Source organism: Dendrobates tinctorius, unplaced genomic scaffold, assembly GCF_039654945.1.
Source record: "Dendrobates tinctorius isolate UK_male_01 unplaced genomic scaffold, ASM3965494v1 ptg000254l, whole genome shotgun sequence".
Classification (NCBI taxonomy): Eukaryota; Metazoa; Chordata; class Amphibia; order Anura; family Dendrobatidae; genus Dendrobates; species Dendrobates tinctorius.
This window is the reverse complement of record NW_027361921.1, coordinates 10,086,731-10,108,758: the sequence shown is the minus strand read 5'-3', so window position 1 is coordinate 10,108,758 and position 22,028 is coordinate 10,086,731. Positions and strand designations below refer to the sequence as shown.

The window sequence follows — 22,028 nt, the reverse complement described above, 5'->3', positions numbered from 1 at the left end:
GATGCGAGCACTGTCTGGTCATGGTGGACCATTTTACTAAATTCGCCATTGTGACCCCAACCAGAGATCAAACAGTGGAATCGGCCACCTACGCGACCAGTAGGAACTTTATTCAAGTATATGGCTGCCCCCAACAAATTCATTCAGACAAAGGTGCCTGCTTCCTGAGGAAAGTAATGGAGGAACTACATAGTTTATATGGTATCGACAAATTCCGAACCACACCGTATAATTCCGCAGGGGAACGGGGCCTGCGAGCTGAACTGGATCTTAATTCAAATGTTACATACCCTGGAAGATGACCGAAAGACCCGTTGGCCCGAATACATCCCCGAACTGGTCTTGGTATATAACAACCGAGTACACCGAGTCACCGGTTACACCCCGTATTCGCTACTCTTCGGCCGAGAAGGCAAGGGAAACACCGAGATGGAGTTGGACGCAGAGGAGAAGCAACCATGGGCAGGAGTCTCCTCATGGGTCCGAAATCACCGGTATCATCTGCAAACCCTGCACCGACTAGTCCAAACAAAACTCCAGGACCTGGAACATCTATGGAAGACCCTGTCCCAACCCGCCGAATTCAAGACAGTGATCGCGTACTCGTATGAGACCAGCGCCCCCAAATCAAATTGGGGCACTGCTGGGAAGAAAATCCCTACCGAGTACCGCGGCGAATAAGTCCAGATGGGCCGGTGTATGAGATACAATCTGAAAGAGAGGGAGATCACTGCACCCGAACAGTACATCGCAATATGCTACGACCCTGTATATCCACAGACCCCAAGCAGCCCGAAGGCTTCTTCTCAGGCCCCAGAGCCTCCGCCCGTTATATGGAAAGATGACGACGAGTAGGCCCTTCCGATAGTACAAGTGGACACTTCTAAGACCAATATCACGATGACCCCGGTCATCCAACCACCTTCTACCACCCCAGGAGACTCCACCACAGTCGAACCGCGACACTCCGAGCGGTCTACAGCTGGAAAACCCCCCCGAACGCTATGAGCAGGATCAGTTCGTGTGGCAGAAAAGACTTCAATATCAAAAGACAAATACAAGCCCCCCCAAGCCCTCGCCCGAGGACAGGCGAGCACACAGGATGGGGGAGTATAGGGGGAAGAGTTTCCGCTGTGTAACCGGGCCGGAACCAAGGGGGCTGTCACCAAGGTTCCTAGGAGAACTGTTTCCAGGGGACATAATTAGAGGACGGACCAGAGACAGTTCTAGAAGGAGTGGGGGCGGAGCGGATATAAAAGGAACGCAGAACGCTAGCAGGGGCACTCGACAGAGTGGGAGAGAAAGAGCAGGAAGCCTTGGTGGCGCCAGAGAGCCGGAAGGAGTCAGCACCTACCAGAGAGATTGGACGGGGACTCACCGGTATCAGGGAGAGGACAACATCGAGCAGCACAGCAGGGGGACGCCGACTGGATTACCGCAATCGCACTCCAGACACCGAGACCTATGACCACCCCTGCCCGCTGTCACCCGCGGCTGCTGCTGCCCGACTCCAGCCTGCGGCTGCGGTCTGCCCGCTGCCTGACTCCAGCCTGCGGCTGCGGTCTGCCCGCTGCCTGACTCCAGCCTGCGGCTGCGGTCTGCCCGCTGCCTGACTCCAGCCTGCGGCTGCGGTCTGCCCGCTGTCACCTGCGGCCGCCACTGCCCGACTTCAGCCGGCGGATGTGGTCTGCCCGCTGCCACCCGCAGCCGCCACTGCCCGACTCTGGCCTGCGACCTGTGTGCTGCCATCCGTGGCTGCCTTTGCACCGGTCCGCGCTGCACCCTGCGGCGGCCACTGTCCGGTTCCGGTCCGCGGCCTATATGTTCAGGCCCACAGCTGCCACCATCTCGCCTCCACCAGGGGGCCCAACGCTGAAGGACTCTCCAGGGGCCTGCTATGCCCCCCACTACACGTGGGCGTAGGAACACCAGAAGCTTACGTCAACTCCTCGTTGGCTGGGCTCAGCGGCTGAGACGCCGAACAGACACCTCCCGGACAACCACTATGCAGGAAGTCAGAGTAGGTTAAGTGACACTTCGTCGTTCGCTAATTATAGTTCCTAGACTCATAGTTGGCCATACCGCGGCCATATAGCTACCGGCCCCGACCGGGTAGTTAACATCGTGTTATCTGTGTGTATTGTTGTTTGAATCCCTGCGAGGACAACTATTGTCAGCTTGCCATTTACTCAAATAACCCATATATAAAAGTTGAATTTAAGCTTTCTCCGTCTCCGCCTCGTCACTGCATCCTGCGTACCTGCGAATACCACATAAGCACAGAATGACAATGGAATAGAATGGTATAACAAGCTTAGGCATTTCAAACTTGGATAGAAATGTTGGTAAATCCTCAGGTGAGCAAAAAAAAAAAAAAAAAAAAGACTTTGACCCTCTTTGGACAGACAGAGGGGAAAACCCCTCCAAAAAGGAATCTCCTTTTTCCGCAGGACATCCAGCAAGGATTTAAGTGCTCAGCATTGTGCCAGGGTATGGCGTGAGAGATCAGGTATAATTCTGATAGATTTGTTTTGGTATGTAAGATTGGCCTTCCTCCTTGCAGCTTGAAGAATAGATTCTTTAATGGCATAGAAATGAATATGACAAATTATGTCCCTGGGGCGAGACTCATCCGGGTTTGGGGGGCGCAGGGCTCTGTGTGCTCTATCAATTTCTACTGGGGTCCCTGGAGGACATCTGAGGTTGTTGAAAATAGATAAAAAGTTCAAATGGGATATCTTTGGTACTGATTGATTCTGGTAATCCTCTGATCCTGGAGATTATTTCTCTCGTTTCTATTTTCTAAATCATCGAGGTTTGGTTGAAGAGAGTATATTTGCAGGGACTGCTTGTGTACAGTGTCCTGTAAGAACTGTATAGCTGACACATTGTTTTCCTTAGTTTGGGTTATTACATCAACTGCTGTTTACACTTTGCCACCACTTGACAAGTCAGGGCTGCAATGTCACTTTTAGCTGGGATTGTCTGGAGAAGAGCCTGGAGATTTGCTAAGGACGCAGGTCTGTCATCATCCCCATAGGTGTATTTGAGGGGTAGTGGCCTTTCTGTAAGAGATTCATTTTGTGTTGTGGAGTTGGACAGATCAGGCTTGCACAAGGCTGATGTCCCTCCCACTGTAGCCATGGTCACCGAGGTCTGAGAATCTTGTTGAATTGATAAAATGTCCATAGCATTAAAAGGAATAGTGTCCACATTGTTTAAAGTATGCAGAACCACCTCAGGTCTTTCCACTTAACGTGGTGATGTGTCCCCCCATGATAATCCCGCAGACCATCTTGATGGGGAAGCAGGACAAGTCTCATCTGGGATCTGCATCCATTGCTGCACTACCCTTTCTCCTGGGGTGAGCAAGTTTGATGCCACAGTGGATACATAAGGGGAAGCTGTGGCGATGGGATCATGAAAAGACTCCTGGTGTAGGTGGTTTTGGGCATAGCTAGATGTTTCACCAAGCATAGAATTGGGGATCCCCAACTGTGTGTTCACCTGATATTGCTGGCACACAGTTATATGATAAAGAGAATCAATCCTCTGCTCAACTTCCATCCCAGTTTGCGCCATATCCTTCTGTGATCCAGTGCCCTCATTAAGCGTGTCAGAGGGGGCACAGCAACCAGCTACTGGCTCTGACTCACCAGCATCTCTTCCACGCTGTGTGTGACACCCTGCAGAGCTGCAGCAGCGGCCATCTTGTAATGGCACCATGTCCTCCAGGCTCTGCTGCTCAGTGGGAACTTCCGGGACCTCCCTGCCGCATGCAGGATCTCGCTGGGGACCCTTCTCTCTCCTCCCAGTTATCTGGTAGTTTGAAGACTTATCCCCAGGCTCCAGTGCAAAAACTGCACCCTGCATGCGAGCACCTCCTGAATGCCGCTGTTCCAGGGGGATGATGGAGATGGTGCCTGGTTCGGTCTCTGTGACCTGGGGGATGAAGAACGGGTGGAGGACTGGGTCCTTGTCTTTTTAGCCCCTGATTTGCCCATGCTGAGGTACTGGAACCAATTGCTAGGTGGATGGTGGTTAGGAGCAGCAGAAAGCACGTCTTCACGCTGCCATGTCCAGTCATGCCCCCCTGGAAGTTATTTTTTCTTCACTGCCCAATGATAGAAAATTTGATGACACACCTGTGGTGTTAAGATCACTGCACCCCCAGATGAATTAGTTGAGAGGTTTAGTTTGTAAAATGGAGTCACTTATGGGGAATTCTGCTGTTCTAGCACCTCTGGAGCTCTGCCAATATGACATGGCCCCTTCAAATCAGCGCAGTAAAATATGCACTGTAATATGGCGTTACTTGCCTTCTAAGATTTGCACTGTGCCTCAAAAGTAGTTTTCGACCACATATGGGGTATCAGTGAACTCAAGATACATTGCACAACAAATTTTGGTGTCAATTTTCTCTTGTTACCCTTGTGAAAATACAAAATTTAGGGCTAAAAAACATTTGTGTTTTTTTTGTTTTTTTTTTCATGGCTCAACGTTATAAACTTCTGTGAAGCAACTGGGGTGCACAACACACATCTAGATAAGTTCCCTGAGGGGTCTAGTTTACAAACTAGTGTCACTTGTTGGGGATTTCGACTGTTTAGGCACATCAGAGGCTCTCCAAATGCGACATGGCAACCGCTAATTATTCCAGCATATTTTACATTCAAAAAGTCAAATGGCGCTCTTTCCCTTCTGAGCCCTGCCGTGTGCCCAAATAGTGGTTTTCCCCCACATATGGGGTATCGGCATGCTCAGAAGAAATTGCACAACAAATTGTATGTAGCAATTTCTCCAGTTACCCCTATGAAAATAAAAAAAAATGGGTCTAAAGGAAAATTTTTGTGAAAGAGTTAATTATTTTTTCCTTCCACATTCCATTAATTTCTGTGAAAGCACCTGAAGAGTTAACTGCTTCCCAACCGCCGACAGTAGATAAAAGTCAGCCCTTGCAGGGCTTTGTGCAGCGTCGACGTTTGTCTACGGTCAGCAGTTCTGTGCCCCCCGGGACCCCCACATACCTTATAACGTGGGGGATCCCGGTGCACAATGCTTCCTGTGACCGCCGACCTCATCGAGACGTCATTGGTTCAGGTCCTGATGACGGCAGCGTCACAGCAGCCAATGAGAGAGAACAGTGGGAAAGTTTGTTGTAGCAATGAACTTTCCCCGCGATCTGCCTCACAGTAACACTGTTGCTCCTCTGATCTCCTGTCAGTGAGAGATCAGAGGAGAAACAGTGTGACAAGTGCTGATGGCAACAGCTGTGCCAGGCAGGGATCATGTCACAAAGTAAAAAAAAGCAGACTAGTGATATAGTTAGGGTTTCAGTTACTGTTAGGGTTAGAGTTACTGTTAGGGTTAAGGTTATTGTTAGGGTTACTGTTAGGGTTTTTTGAAAAACAACAATTTTTTAATTTTTAAAGAGAAAAATAAAACAACACTTGTATGAACTATCATATCACAGCACATTAAAACAATGCATAACTGGTAAAGTATATAAAAAATATACTGTAAGATCTATTATAAGCTCCTCTGAAATCAAATATTGTTGTTTTTGTAAATATAGACAGAGGAAGTATACTATCTGTTAAGAGAATCCTGCGTTATAACTAAACAATTTTAATAAAACCACAAACATTTTCAGGTACAAGCAAAAACTTTCCCGAGGATCCAGTACTCTGAGTCCAAAGAATAAGACTGAATACAAAACAGCCTGGACAATGAGACGGTTGGACCCCAAGGGACACCAAATACAGCAAAATTTACCGATCTGCAGCTGCTGTTTGGGGAAAATTAGTAGCTTGGAGCAGGATCAACATGTGACCATCTACTTTGCTGCCCAGGATACGCCCCACGATTTTTTATTATCACGGCTCTACATAATAAACTTTAGTGAAATACTTGAGGAACTAGATAAGTTCCTTGGGTGGTCTAGTTTCCAAAATGGTGTCACTTGTGGGAGATTTCTGCTGTTTAGGCACATCAGGGCCTCTGCAAACATGACATGGCGTCCAATCTCAATTCCAGCCAATTCTGCATTGAAAAAGTCAAACGGCGCTCTTTCCCTTCCGAGCTCTGCTGTGCGCCCAAACAGTGGTTTACCCCCACATATGGGGTATCAGCGTATTCAGGAGGAATTACACAAAAAAATTTGTGGTTCATTTTATCTTTTTACACTTGTGAAAATAAAAAATTTGGTTCTGAAGTAAAATGTTTGTGAAAAAAAGTTAAATGTTTATGTTTCCCTTCCACATTCCATTCATTCATGTCAAGCACCTGAAGGGTTCTTGAATGTGGTTTTGAGTACCTTGAGGGGTGTAGTTTTTAGAATGGTGTTACTTTTAGGTATTTTCTGTCATATTGACCCCGCAAACTCACTTCAAATGTAAGGTGGTCCCAAAAAAATGGCTTTGTAAATTTTTTTGTAAAAATGAGAGGCCACTGGTCAACTTTTAACCATTATAACTTCCTAACAAAAAAAAAAAATTGTTTCCAAAATTGTGCAGATGTAAAGTAGACATGTGGGAAATGTTATTTATTAACTATTTTGTGTGATACGACTCTCTGATTTAAGGGCATAAAAATTAAAAAAAATTTGAAAATTACAAAATTTTCAAACTTTGCGCCAAATTTCAATTTTTTTTAACAAATAAATGAAAGTCATATCAAAGAAATTTTACCCCTATCATTAAGTACAATATGTCACAAAAAAAAACATTGTCAGAATCACCAGGATCCGTTGAAGTGTTCTAGAGTTATGACCTCATAAAGTGACACTGTTCAGAAATGAAACAATTGGCCCTGTCAAGAAGGCAAAAAACAGGCTCTGGCGCGAAACATAGTAACATAGTTATTAAGGTTGAAGGGAGACTTTAAGTCCATCTAGTTCAACCCATATCCTATCCTAACTTGCCCTAACATGTTGATCCAGTGGAAGGCAAAAAAACCCCATGTGGCAACAGTAAGCTTCACATTGGGGAAAAAAATTCCTTCCCGACTCCACATACGGCAATCAGACTAGCTCCCTGGATCAACGCAATATTAAGGAGACTAGTGTATATACCCTGTAATATTATACTTTTCAAGAAAGGCATCCAGTCCCTTCTTAAATTTTAGTAGTGAATCACTCATTACAACATCATATGGCAGAGAGTTCCATAGTCTCACTGCTCTTACAGTAAAGAATCCGCGTCTGTGAGTATGCTTAAACCTTCTTTCCTCCAGACGTAGAGGATGCCCCCTTGTCCCCGTCACAGGTCTAAGAGTAAAAAGATCATTAGAAAGGTCTTTGTATTGTCCCCACATATATTTATACATTGTAATAAGATCACCCCTAAGCCTTCGATTCTCCAAACTAAATAACCCCAAGTGTAATAACCTGTCTTGGTATTGCAGACCCCCTAGTTCCCTAATAACCTTGGTCGCTCTTCTCTGCACCCGCTCCAGTTCAGCTATGTCTTTCTTATACACCGGAGACCAGAACTGTACACAGTATTCTAAGTGTGGTCGCACTAGTGACTTATATAGAGGTAAAATTATGTTCTCCTCATGAGCATCTATGCCTCTTTTAATGCATCCCATTATTTTATTTGCCTTTGCAGCAGCTGCTTGACTCTGGCCACTAAATGTGAGTTTGTCGTCCACCCATACACCCAGGTCTTTTTCAGTGACTGTTTTGCCCAGTGTTTTACAATTAAGCACATAATTATACAACTTGTTCGTTCTACCCAAGTGCATGACCTTACATTTATCCCCATTAAAGCTCATTTGCCATTTATCAGCCCAAGCTTCTAGTTTACATAAATCCTCCTGTAATATAAAATTGTCCTCCTCTGTATTAATTACCCTGCAGAGTTTAGTGTCATCTGCAAATATTGAAATTCTACTCTCTATGCCCCCTACAAGGTCATTAATAAATATGTTAAAAAGAAGCGGGCCCAAAACTGACCCCTGTGGTACCCCACTGCTAACCGTGACCCAGTCCGAGTGTGCTCCATTAATAACCACCCTTTGTTTCCTATCCCTGAGCCAGCTCTTAACCCACCTACACATATTTTCCCCTATCCCCATTGTTCTCATTTTATGTATCAACCTTTTGTGTGGCACCGTATCAAAAGCTTTTGAAAAGTCCATGTACACCACGTCCACTGCATTCCCTTGGTCCAGTCCGGAACTTACCTCTTCATAAAAGCTTATCAGATAAGTCTGACAGGAACGGTCTCTTGTAAACCCATGTTGATATTGGGTCATAAGGTTATTCTTCTCCAGATACTCCAGTATAGTATCTCTTAGAAAACCCTCCAGGATTTTACCCACAGTTGAGGTTAAACTTACTGGCCTATAATTTCCAAGTTAAGTTTTTGTCCCCTTTTTGAATATTGGCACCACATTTGCTATACGCCAGTCCTGTGGTACAGACCCTGTTATTATGGAATCTTTAAAGATTAAAAATAGTGGTCTATCTATGACTGTGCTTAATTCCTGCAGTACTCGGGGGTGTATCCCATCCGGGCCCGGGGATTTGTCAATTTTAGTGATTTGTAGACGCCGCCGTACTTCCTGCTGGGTTAAGCAGGTGACATTTAATGGAGAATTTTTATCCCTGATCATGTTATCCGTCATGGGATTTTCTTGTGTAAATACTGTTGAAAAAAAGTCATTTAGCATATTGGCTTTTTCCTCATCCTCATCCACCATTTCACCCAGACTATTTTTAAGGGGACCAACACTATCATTTTTTAGCTTCTTACTATTTATGTAGTTAAAGAATATTTTGGGATTATTTTTACTTTCTCTGGCAATGAGTCTCTCTGTCTCAATCTTTGCTGTCTTGATTTGCTTTTTACAGAATTTATTTAATCTTCTGTATTTATTTAATGCCTCATCACTACCTACTTGCTTTAATTCTCTAAATGCTTTATTTTTATCTCTTATTGCGCCCCTTACGGCTCTATTTAGCCATAGTGGTTTCCTCCTATTTCTCGCATGTTTATTCCCATACGGTATATATTGTGCACAGGTCCTATTCAGGATGCTAATAAACGTCTCCCATTTTCTTTGTGTATTTTTACGTCTCAGGATATCGTCCCAGTTAATTGCACCAAGATCATCTCTCATCCGTTGGAAATTTGCCTTCCTGAAGTTTAGTGTCCTTGTAACCCCTCTACTACACATCTTATTAAAGGATACATGAAAACTTATTAATTTGTGATCACTATTACCCAAGTGACCCTCAACCCTTACATTTGATATGCGGTCTGGCCTGTTGGTTAATATTAGGTCTAGCAGTGCCCCCCCTCTTGTTGGGTCCTGAACCAGTTGTGAAAGGTAATTGTCTCTCATCGTTGTCAGAATCCTATTACCCTTGCTGGAACTGCAGGTTTCGGTTCCCCAATGTATTTCAGGGTAGTTGAAGTCCCCCATAATAATGACTTCTCCTTGAGTCGCTGCTTCATCTATTTGCTTTATGAGGATATTCTCTGTAGCTTCCATTATTTTTGGAGATTTATAACAAACCCCTATCAGTAATTTATTATTTTCCCCCCCTCCCCTTATCTCTACCCACAGGGACTCTACATTTTCATTAGATTCATATATATTATCACGAAGGATGGGTTTTAAGGATGATTTTACATGTAAACACACGCCTCCCCCTCGCTTATTTGTTCGGTCATTTCTGAACAGACTATAGCCCTGTAAATTAACAGCCCAGTCATGGCTCTCATCCAGCCATGTCTCAGATATCCCCACCATGTCATAATTATGTTCCAACAACATTAACTCCAATTCCTCCATTTTGTTGGCGAGACTTCTGGCATTAGTATACATGCACTTTATGTATCTCTCTGTACCTCTATTCTTTCTTAAATTATTAACTGTTCTAACCCCACCCCCCATGCCACCTCCACCCCCAATGTTATTATTTGTGCCCAGGTCTCTATCTGCACTGTCTTCCCCTCCTATAAAAGGAATACAGTCCCCCCCGTCCCTAGTTTAAACACTCCTCCAACCTTCTAGCCATTTTCTCCCCCAGCACAGCGGCACCCTCCCCATTGAGGTGCAGCCCGTCCCTAGCGTAGAACCTGTAGCCAACTGAGAAGTCGGCCCAGTTCTGCAGGAACCCAAACCCCTCCTTCCTACACCAATTCCTGAGCCACTTATTAACCTCCCTAATCTCCCGTTGCCTCTCTGGCGTGGCACGTGGTACAGGAAGTATTTCCGAAAATACCACCTTGGAGGTCCTTGCTTTAAGCTTACAGCCTAATTCCCTGAAATCATCTTTAAGGACCTTCCACCTACCTCTAACTTTGTCATTTGTGCCAATGTGCACCATGACCGCTGGATGCTCTCCAGCCCCTCCCAGTAATCTGTCAACCCGATCAGCGATGTGTCGGCGATCCCTATCTTTGTGACAGATTGCCCTATCTGTTCCCCTAATAATTGAGTCTCCCACTACCAGAACCTGTCTGGCCTGCCCTGCTCTCCTATTTCCCCCCTTACTGGAGCAGACACTCCTCCGGCTTTCAGAGGACATGCCTTGCTGCAGCAGTGCTACTCCTGCACTAACACTCCCCTCATCTGCCAACTTAGCAAACTTATTGGGGTGTGCCAGATCAGGACTAGCCTCCCTGGTGCTCTTCCCTCTACCCCGCCTTCTAACTGTCACCCAGCTAGCTGCTTCATTGTCCTACAGCTCCAACCTAGCATCCCCCCCCTCATCTATCCCATTGAGCATCTGCTCAGTGAGCAGAAGACTCCTTTCCATATTGTCTATGGATCTCAGTGTTGCCAGCTGCACATTTAGATCCAGTATCTGGGCTTCCAAATGCACAACATGCTCACATCTTGCACAGCAGTATGCACCCTCGACCGGCTGTTCAAGGATTTCATACATGCGGCAAGACGTGCACTGGATGGCATTGGCAATAGTGGAGCACATCCTAATGGGGATTGCACCAGACAATAAAATAAGCAAAAATAAATTAAAAAAAAAAAAAAGTATTAATATAACAGCAATTCAGTAAGACCTCCCTGAATCTAAAGTCACTGAATTTCAAGTCACACACTTACCACAGTTCGCACTTACGCTCAGGTCACACTCAGCTCGTTCACACTCGCTCAGGAAGAAGATTTAAAAGAGGTGTTTTTTTTTTTTTTTTTCCCCTTTTACCAGCACACCACCTTGCTGCTCAATGCACTTCCAAAAGGAGTTGAGCCCCAACCAGCTTCCCCTTATAAACCCTTAATTACTGTATGAACTCCCACCCTTAATTAACCCCTTGTGAATATAGTTACACCTCAAGATTTAAATGCAATATAGTTTACCCTTAAAAACACAGATAGTAAAATAAGAGATTAACCCTGAAGAGAGAAAATATAGGTTAAACAAGCCCCCAAAGCCCCGCAAAAATTGAACAGGTAGAAAGCACTCAGCAACTTACAATTCAGCAACTCACACAGGTATTTGTAAGGCTGAGTGCAGACGGAGTTTTGAGCCCTGCGGATTTTTCCGTGCAGAATGGAAGAAAACCGCAGGTCAAATGACCTGCATTTTTCCTGCAGATTTCTTCCATTTTTCACGCGGTTTTGGTGCGGTTTTCCATTGCGGTCTTCCCCCTGCGGATTTGGTAACAGGGGAGATAGAAAACCGCACAAAAGTAGTAACATGCTGCGGATTTTGTACCGCAGGAAAACCGCGCGGAAAAATCTGCAGCGTCTGCACAGCGTTTTTTTTTTTTCATTCATTTTAAAGGTACTGTACATCACAATGCGGATATGCAACGTTTCTGCGCGGTAAAATCCGCTGCGGAAACGCTGCAAATCTGCATCGTGTGCACACAGCCTTAAAGGTTTTCCAAATACCTCTTCACTGAATTTCAAGTCACACACTTACAACAGTTCACACTTACGCTCAGGTCACACTCAGCTCGTTCACACTCGCTCAGGAAGAAGATTTAAAAGAGGTTTTTTTGGGTTTTTTTTTCCCCTTTTACCAGCACACCACCTTGCTGCTCAATGCACTTCCAAAAGGAGTTGAGCCCCAACCAGCTGCCCCTTATAAACCCTTAATTACTGTATGGACTCCCACTCTTAATTAACCCCTTGTGAATATAGTTACACCTCAAGATTTAAATGCAATATAGTTTACCCTTAAAAACACAGATAGTAAAATAAGAGATTAACCCTGAAGAGAGAAAATATAGGTTAAACAAGCCCCTAAAGCCCCGCAAAAATTGAACAGGTAGAAAGCACTCAGCAACTTACAATTCAGCAACTCACACAGGTATTTGTTAAAGGTTTTCCAAATACCTCTTCAAAGTCACACACTTACCACAGTTCGCACTTACGCTCAGGTCACACTCAGCTCGTTCACACTCGCTCAGGAAGAAGATTTAAAAGAGGTTTTTTTGTTTTTTTTTCCCCTTTTACCAGCACACCACCTTGCTGCTCAATGCACTTCCAAAAGGGTTAATAAACTTCTTGAATGTGGTTTTGAGTATCTTGAGGGGTGTAGTTTTTAGAATGGTGTCACTTTTGGGTATTTTCTGTCACATAGGCCCCTCAAAGTTACTTCAAATGTGAGACGGTCGATAAAAATAGGTTTTTGTAAATTTTGTTCTAAAAATGAGGCTTATTCGCCGCGCAATGCTCCTTTGGGAAATTTAATATGCAAATTGCCTCTTCAGAGAAAAAGGACTTAAACTCTATAGCGCCACCTGTTGGTAGTAGCGATCCTACAACCCTTTAACGAGTTTTGCAATATGACTTAGGATAAAAGCCAAATCAGAATCTCAATTTGCAGACACGGTGTTTTGGGCTATTGGCCCTCGTCAGTGCAAAGTATGAGAACTGATTTGTTCGAAGGTAAACTTTTAACACTTATAACTTCCTAACAAAAAAATTATGATTAAAAAAATTATGCTGATGTAAAGTAGACATGTGGGAAATATTATTTATTAACTATTTTGTGTGTTCATGACTAGTGTTGAGCGATACCGTCCGATACTTAAAAGTATCGTATCGGATGGTATCGGCCGATCTAAAAAAAATATCGGGTATCGCCGATTCCGATACCGGAAGTCCCATTCAAGTCTATGGGACTTCCGGTATCGGAATAAGAAAAACCCTATTTTTGCCTTGTACAGCCTCTCTGGGGTCTGTACGGGCCTTTCGGGGGGCTGTGCCGGCCTGCCGGGGGGTCTGTGCAGGCTCCGGTGGTCTGTGCAGGCTCCGGTTGTCTGTGCCGGCCTGCCGGTGGTCTGTCCCGGCCTGCCGGGTGGGCTGTGCCAGCCTGCCGGTGGTCTGTGCAGGCTCCGGTGGTCTGTGCAGGCTCCGGTGGTCTGTGCAGGCTCCGGTGGTCTGTGCCGGCCTGCCGGTGGTCTGTGCAGGCTCCGGGGGTCTGTGCCGGCCTGCCGGGGAGCTGTGCCGGCCTGCCGGTGGTCTGTGCAGGCTCCGGGGGTCTGTGCCGGCCTGCCGGGGAGCTGTGCCGGCCTGCCGGTGGTCTGTGCAGGCTCCGGGGGTCTGTGCCGGCCTGCCGGGGAGCTGTGCCGGCCTGCCGGTGGTCTGTGCAGGCTCCGGTGGTCTGTGCCGGCCTGCCGGGGAGCTGTGCAGGCTCCGGGGGGCTGTGCAGGCATCGTCCGATGGGACTACAAGTCCCATCGGGCGATGCCTGCTACCATGACAGTGATTGACACATTAGTCAATGATGGGACAGTAGTAGTCCCATCATCCGGCTAATGTGTTGAATGTAAAAAAAAAAAAAAAAAAAAATTTTACATGCTACATACATACAACATGCATACTACATATATACTACATGTAACATACATACTACATATATACTACATGCAACATGCATACTACATGCATGCTACATACTACATACATACTACACACATACTACATGCATGCAACATACATACAACATATATACTACATGCATGCAACATGCATACTACATATATACTACATGTAACATACTTACTACATATATACTACATGCTACATACATGCAACATACATACTACATACATAATACATATATACTACATGCATGCAACATACAACATATATACTACATGCATGCAACATGCATACTACATATATACTATATATACTACATGTAACATACATACTACATATATACTACATGCTACATACATGCAACATACATGCTACATACATATATACTACATGCATGCAACATACATACAACATATATACTACATGCATGCAACATGCATACTACATATATACTATATATACTACATGTAACATACATACTACATATATACTACATGCTACATACATGCAACATACATACTACATACATGCTACATACATACTACATACATGCTACATACATAATACATATATACTACATGCATGCAACATACAACATATATACTACATGCATGCAACACGCATACTACATATATACTATATATACTACATGTAACATACATACTACATATATACTACATGCTACATACATGCAACATACATACTACATACATGCTACATACATACTACATATATACCACATGCATGCAACATGCATACTACATATATACTGCATATATACTACATGCATGCAACATACATATATACTACATACAATACATACATATAGACATACAGTACATATAACAGAGTACATACTCACCGTCACTTGTCACTTTGATCCCCGAAGCCATTGTCCCCTTGAGGAATAAATATCAAAATAAAAAAACACCAATACACTTACCCCGATCCGCAGAAGTCCACGAGGGTCCCACGTCCATCTTGCGTGGAGAACAGCAGCATCAGCTGATGCTACCGTTCTCTACCAGCTCCAGGAATACAATGACGGAAGGTAGGTATCCTTCCGCACTGTATTCCTCCACCACTTTAAAAAAAAAAAAAAAAGTCCCTAGTCTCACTTTATGCCATTGCTGCGTGGGAAATTCCCATGCAGCAATGGCATAAAGTGAGACTAGGGACTTTTTTTTTTTTTTTTAAAGTGGTGGAGGAATACAGTGCGGAAGGATACCTACCTTCCGTCATTGTATTCCTGGAGCTGGTAGAGAACGGTAGCATCAGCTGATGCTGCTGTTCTCCACGCAAGATGGACGTGGGACCCTCGTGGACTTCTGCAGATCGGGGTAAGTGTATTGGTGTTTTTTTATATTGATATTTATTCCTCAAGGGGACAATGGCTTCGGGGATCAAAGTGACAAGTGACGGTGAGTATGTACTCTATGTTATATGTACTGTATGTCTATATGTATGTATTGTATGTAGTATATACAGTGCCTACAAGTAGTATTCAACCCCCTGCAGATTTAGCAGGTTTGATAAGATGCAAATAAGTTAGAGCCTTCAAACTTCACACAAGAGCAGGATTTATTAACAGATGCATAAATCTTACAAACCAAAAAGTTATGTTGCTCAGTTAAATTTTAATAAATTTTAAACATAAAAGTGTGGGTCAATTATTATTCAACCCCTAGGTTTAATATTTTGTGGAATAACCCTTGTTTGCAATTACAGCTAATAATCGTCTTTTATAAGACCTGATCAGGCCGGCACAGGTCTCTGGAGTTATCTTGGCCCACTCCTCCATGCAGATCTTCTCCAAGTTATCTAGGTTCTTTGGGTGTCTCATGTGGACTTTAATCTTGAGCTCCTTCCACAAGGTTTCAATTGGGTTAAGGTCAGGAGACTGACTAGGCCACTCCAACACCTTGATTTTTTCCCTCTTGAACCAGGCCTTGGTTTTCTTGGCTGTGTGCTTTGGGTCGTTGTCTTGTTGGAAGATGAAATGACGACCCATCTTAAGATCCTTGATGGAGGAGCGGAGGTTCTTGGCCAAAATCTCCAGGTAGGCCATGCTATCCATCTTCCCATGGATGCGGACCAGATGGCCAGGCCCCTTGGCTGAGAAACAGCCCCACAGCATGATGCTGCCACCACCATGCTTGACTGTAGGGATGGTATTCTTGGGGTCGTATACAGTGCCATCCAGTCTCCAAACGTCACGTGTGTGGTTGGCACCAAAGATCTCGATCTTGGTCTCATCAGACCAGAGAACCTTGAACCAGTCTGTCTCAGAGTCCTCCAAGTGATCATGAGCAAACTGTAGACGAGCCTTGACATGACGCTTTGAAAGTAAAGGTACCTTACGGGCTCGTCTGGAACGGAGACCATTGCGGTGGAGTACGTTACTTATGGTATTGACTGAAACCAATGTCCCCACTGCCATGAGATCTTCCCGGAGCTCCTTCCTTGTTGTCCTTGGGTTAGCCTTGACTCTTCGGACAAGCCTGGCCTCGGCACGGGAGGAAACTTTCAAAGGCTGTCCAGGCCGTGGAAGGCTAACAGTAGTTCCATAAGCCTTCCACTTCCGGATGATGCTCCCAACAGTGGAGACAGGTAGGCCCAACTCCTTGGAAAGGGTTTTGTACCCCTTGCCAGCCTTGTGACCCTCCACGATCTTGTCTCTGATGGCCTTGGAATGCTCCTTTGTCTTTCCCATGTTGATCATGTATGAGTGCTGTTCACAAGTTTGGGGAGGGTCTTAAATAGTCAGAAAAGGCTGGAAAAAGAGATAATTAATCCAAACATGTGAAGCTCATTGTTCTTTGTGCCAGAAATACTTCTTAATACTTAGGGGAACCAAACAGAATTCTGGTGGTTTGAGGGGTTGAATAATAAATGACCCTCTGAATAAACTTTTCACAATTTAAAAAAAAATTAAACAAAGAAATAACATTCTTTTTTGCTGCAGTGCATTTCACACTTCCAGGCTGATCTACAGTCCAAATGTCACAATGCCAAGTTGATTCCGAATGTGTAAACCTGCTAAATCTGCAGGGGGTTGAATACTACTTGTAGGCACTGTATGTATGTTGCATGCATGTAGTATATATGCAGTATATATGTAGTATGCATGTTGCATGCATGTGGTATATATGTAGTATGTATGTAGCATGTATGTAGTATGTAGCATGTATGTAGTATGTATGTTGCATGCATGTAGTGTGTATGTATGTAGCATGTATGTAGTATGTATGTTGCATGTATGTAGCATGTAGTGTGTATGTTGCATGTATGTTGCATGTATGTAGCATGTAGTATATATGTAGTATGTATGTTACATGTAGTATATATAGTATATATGTAGTATGCATGTTGCATGCATGTTGCATGCATGTAGTATATATGTTGTATGTATGTTGCATGCATGTAGTATATATGTATTATGTATGTAGCATGTATGTAGTATGTATGTTGCATGTATGTAGCATGTAGTATGTATGTTACATGTAGTATATATAGTATATATGTAGTATGCATGTTGCATGCACGTAGTATATATGTTGCATGCATGTAGTATATATGTATTATGTATGTAGTATGTATGTAGCATGTATGTATTATGTATGTTGCATGTATGTAGCATGTAGTATATATGTAGTATGTATGTTACATGTAGTATATATAGTATATATGTAGTATGCATGTAGTATATATGTTGTATGTATGTTGCATGCATGTAGTATGTATGTAGCATGTATGTAGCATGTATGTAGCATGTAGTATATATGTAGTATGTATGTTACATGTAGTATATATAGTATATATGTAGTATGCATGTTGCATGCAGGTAGTATATATGTTGTATGTATGTTGCATGCATGTAGTATATATGTATTATGTATGTAGTATGTATGTAGCATGTATGTAGTATGTAGCATGTATGTAGCATGCATGTAGTATGTAGCATGTATGTAGTATGCATGTTGCATGTAGTATGTATGTTACATGTAGTATATATGTAGTATGTATGTTGTATGTATGTAGCATGTAAATTTTTTTTTTTTTTTTTTACATTTAACACATTAGCCGGATGATGGGACTACTACTGTCCCATCATTGGCTAATGTGTCAATCACTGTCATGGTAGCAGGCATCGCCCGATGGGACTTGTAGTCCCATCGGACGATGCCTGCACAGACCACCGGCAGGCCGGCACAGCCCCCCGGAGCCTGCACAGCCCACCGGCAGGCCGGCACAGCCCACCGGCAGGCCGGCACAGACCACCGGCAGGCCGGCACAGCCCCCCCGGCAGGCCGGCACAGACCCCCGGAGCCTGCACAGACCACCGGCAGGCCGGCACAGCCCCCCGGCAGGCCGGCACAGCCCCCCGGAGCCTGCACAGACCACCGGCAGGCCGGCACAGCCCCCCGGCAGGCCAGCACAGCCCCCCGGAGCCTGCACAGACCACCGGCAGGCCGGCACAGCCCCCCCCGAAGCCTGCACAGACCACCGGCAGGCCGGCACAGCCCCCCCCGAAGCCTGCACAGACCACCAGCAGGCCGGCACAGACCCCCGGAGCCTGCACAGACCACCGGCAGGCCGGCACAGACCCCCGGACAGTCGGCACAGCCCCCCCGAAGGTCCGAACTGACGGCGCATCATGATGCGCACAGACAGCGCATCATGATGACGTCATTTCGGCAGCCAATCAGAGCCACAAAAGTGGCTCATTGCATTTTGGACTTCCGATTCCGGTATCCGATACGAAAAAAGTATCGGTACTCGGTATTGGAATTCCGATACGGCAAATATCGGCCGATACCCGATGCTTGCGGTATCGGAAAGCTCATCACTATTCATGACGCATTTAAATGCATAAAAATTAAAAGGTTGAAAATTTTCAAAATTTTTGCCAAATTTCCGATTTCTTCACAAATAAACGCAAGTCTCATGAAAGACATTTTACCATGATCATGAAGTACAATATGTCACGAGAAAACAGTCTCAGAATCAGTGGGATTCATTGAAATATTCCTGAGTTATGACCTAATAAATTGACAGTGGTTTGAATTGAAAAAATTGGCCTGGTCAGGAAGGGGAAAACAGGTTTGGGGTGAAGGGGTTAAGGTGCCTTTATTGCAATATATCAGAGATCAATCAATTCAGTCACACTATGCAGGTTATAGCACCTCCCATCGCCCATCAATCTTTGGATTATTGGTTATTCCCAGACTGAAGATACCGTTCCTATTTTCAGGGACCTTGATATTTCTGGAAATTCTACACAAAGTTGATCCTTCATGGCATTATTGTCCTATTTCTAGTAGATACCATAAGATTATAGACTACCATATTTATAGGACTATAAGACGCCCAGGGCCATAAGATGCACCCAAAATTTTTGAAAGGAAAATAAGAAAAAAAAAGCTAATGCGTCAAATGGGGGTTTGTCTTACAATCCGAATTCAGCTTAACGGCGGGGGGGGGGGTTGGTGGTGGTACGGGGTCACAGGAGGTGTTCAGAGGTGCAACGCGGCAGAGTGATGCTGCGAGTTCCATGCCAGGCTGGAAGAAGGGGCTGTTCCATGGCACTCAGCAGTTGCTGGCGGTGCAGGGACTCCGCCGTCATTTTGTGAAATGCCAGAGCCTTCGAACTTCCATTTTTTCAATGCGGTGAATTCTGGAAAAATGGCTGTCTGAGGTGGCGCATGCACAGACTGAAATCTCGGGAGCTGAAAACTTGGTGCCGAGATCTTAATCTGCACATTTGCCGCCTCTGGCGACCATTTTCCATTTTCGAGCCCACCTCAATGAAACCATGGAAATGTGGGGGCTTCAGGTTTTCACAACATGATGACGGAGCCGCTGCATCGCCGAGAACCAGCCTGGGACTCACAGCATCGCTCCGCAGCGTCTCAGCTCCAAACACCCCCTCCTCGCAGCCCAGGGCCCGCAGGATTGCCTGACTCCTGCTGCCGCCAATCCCTCCATAAGCTACATTTTGACTATCAGACGTACGTCCATTCCTCTCACCTTAGAGGGGGAAAAAGTGCGTCTTATAGTCCGAAAAATATAGTATTTTAAGAATTACTACTTTTGAACAATAAAAATATTTTAGAAAAAATATATTTTTTGTTTTTGTGTCACCATTTAACATGTCAATGTTTTATATATACTTTTTTTTACTATGTACCCTGTTTCCCCAAAAATAGGGCGCCCCCCCGAAAGTAAGGCATGCTAGGGGGAGCACTGTGCCTGCTAATATAAGGAATCCCCCGAAAATAAGGCATACCTTGTTCTGTGCATGGGGCATGCAGTTGTGTCTCGCTCCCGCTGTCCGGTGCCCGCCACTGCAGCCGCGCTCTTCGCAGGAGTTAATCACAGCCTCGGAGCTGTGTGCCGATCTCCGCCCATAAGCCCTGCGCCAATCACAGCGCAGGAACCATGGGCAAACTGATGTCATCCATAGCCTCTGATCGTGCCTGGGCTGTAATTGGCCCAGGGCTCCTGCACTCTAATTGGCCCAGGGCTCCTGCGCTCTAATTGGCCCAGGCCTCCTGCACCACCAAAGCACTGAAAGCAGCACCGCGGAGGAAACCAGTAAGAAAGTGAAAGTGTGTGTGTGTGTGTATGGGTGTGTGTGTCTGTGTACGGTACACACATGGGAGGCTGCAGTGGGATACTGTGAGACAAAGAGGAATGCTGATCTGGGATGCAGCCAGCACACACCGCGCCGAAGACATGAAGAACTTCCTTCATGAGAGAAAAATAGATCAAGTAGTGATTCCTGCAGGAATGACGACTTATCTCCAGTCTCTTGACATCGCCAATAAAAAGCCATTCAAGGAGAATTTGCGTATGAAAATAGAATGGAGAGAAATCAACGTGGAAACTTTGTGAAACCTAAACTGCCTGAGATTGTGACTTGGGTGAAGAATTCATGGGAGAAAATCACTGACACTTGCATTGCAAATGCACTACGAGCAGGCTACCTTGACAAGAAGTGCTCAATTAAGGACAGTGCTATTGCTAGACATGAGAGATATGGGCCAATGATTCTGAAAGAAATGGAGTCACAAGAAATTCCACAGGAACTTCAGAGTTTGGATTGTTATGATGTTGTTCCAGAATATGATGACATGGTTGTCATTGAATAAATCTTGTTTTGTGTCATTAAATATTGAGATCAGTAAATGAACCATTGTTCGTTGTTTTACATGTTGTACATGGAAATACCGTAATTATACGGTAGTAACAAGAAATTCTTGATACGATTCACAGTTTATTTGATTCTACTGTTTTGTGATGACTACTGTCATACGCTGGTATGTTAATAAATGTTAATTTTTTTGTTCAAAAAAAAATTGTCAATTCTTTTTCTTGAGAAAATAAGACCCCCCCCCCCCCCCCCCCCCGAAAATAAGACATGGTGCAGCTTTCGGAGCAAAAATTAATATAAGACGGCGTCTTATTTTCGGGGAAACAGGGTAGGTTGAGCTTTTATTTATTGTAGTCAGTTATTTATTACCCAGCACTTACAGACACGTTATCATCACTGTCCCCCATTGAGGGCTCACAATCTAAATTCCCTATCAGTATGTCTTTGGAGTGTTGTTGGAAAACGAAGAACCAGGAGTAGATGGGGAGAAAAAACAAATTCCTTGCAGATGCTTTCCTTGGCGGTATTAGAACCCTGCGCTGAAAAGCAACAGTGCTAACCACTGAGCCACTGTGCAGAGTACTCAAATTAAAAAATTAATCGGCACAATTTTCACTGCGTTTTTTTTATTTTTTTACTGGAGTTGGTGATAACAATAGCAATTGTAGATTTTTTACGGCATTAGTGGCATTGGGATAAGTAATGTGATAATTTAATAATTTAGATGCAAACAGAGGTGGTGACAATTTTTTTTTACATGATGAAGCATATTTAAGCAAAACAAACGATTTTTAACATATTTTCTACTTTTTTAACCTTTTTGATAATCACATAATGCACTGAAATGGTTTCTTGATGCTACTGTTAGGGACCTTTGCGGTCACAACAACCCAGTTTTGTGGAAGGGGGAGGAGAGTGCATTTTTCAGCAGTTGCAGTAGGATCTCAGCTATATATCAATACTATGGTCTGGACAGCTGCTGATTGTTAGTATTGTAATAATATCTAAACTCCTGCCAGCTTTGTACTATTGCATTGCTTATTGAATAAGGGGTTATTGT

At 44.4% G+C, this 22,028-nt stretch overlaps 1 protein-coding gene across 3 annotated transcripts in view; it reads right to left on the bottom strand.

Annotated features, from left to right (window-relative positions):
* The window catches only part of PGAP1 (post-GPI attachment to proteins inositol deacylase 1), a 794,782-nt gene that overhangs the window by 429,152 nt on the left and 343,602 nt on the right, over positions 1-22,028 (bottom strand). The window lies entirely within an intron of this gene.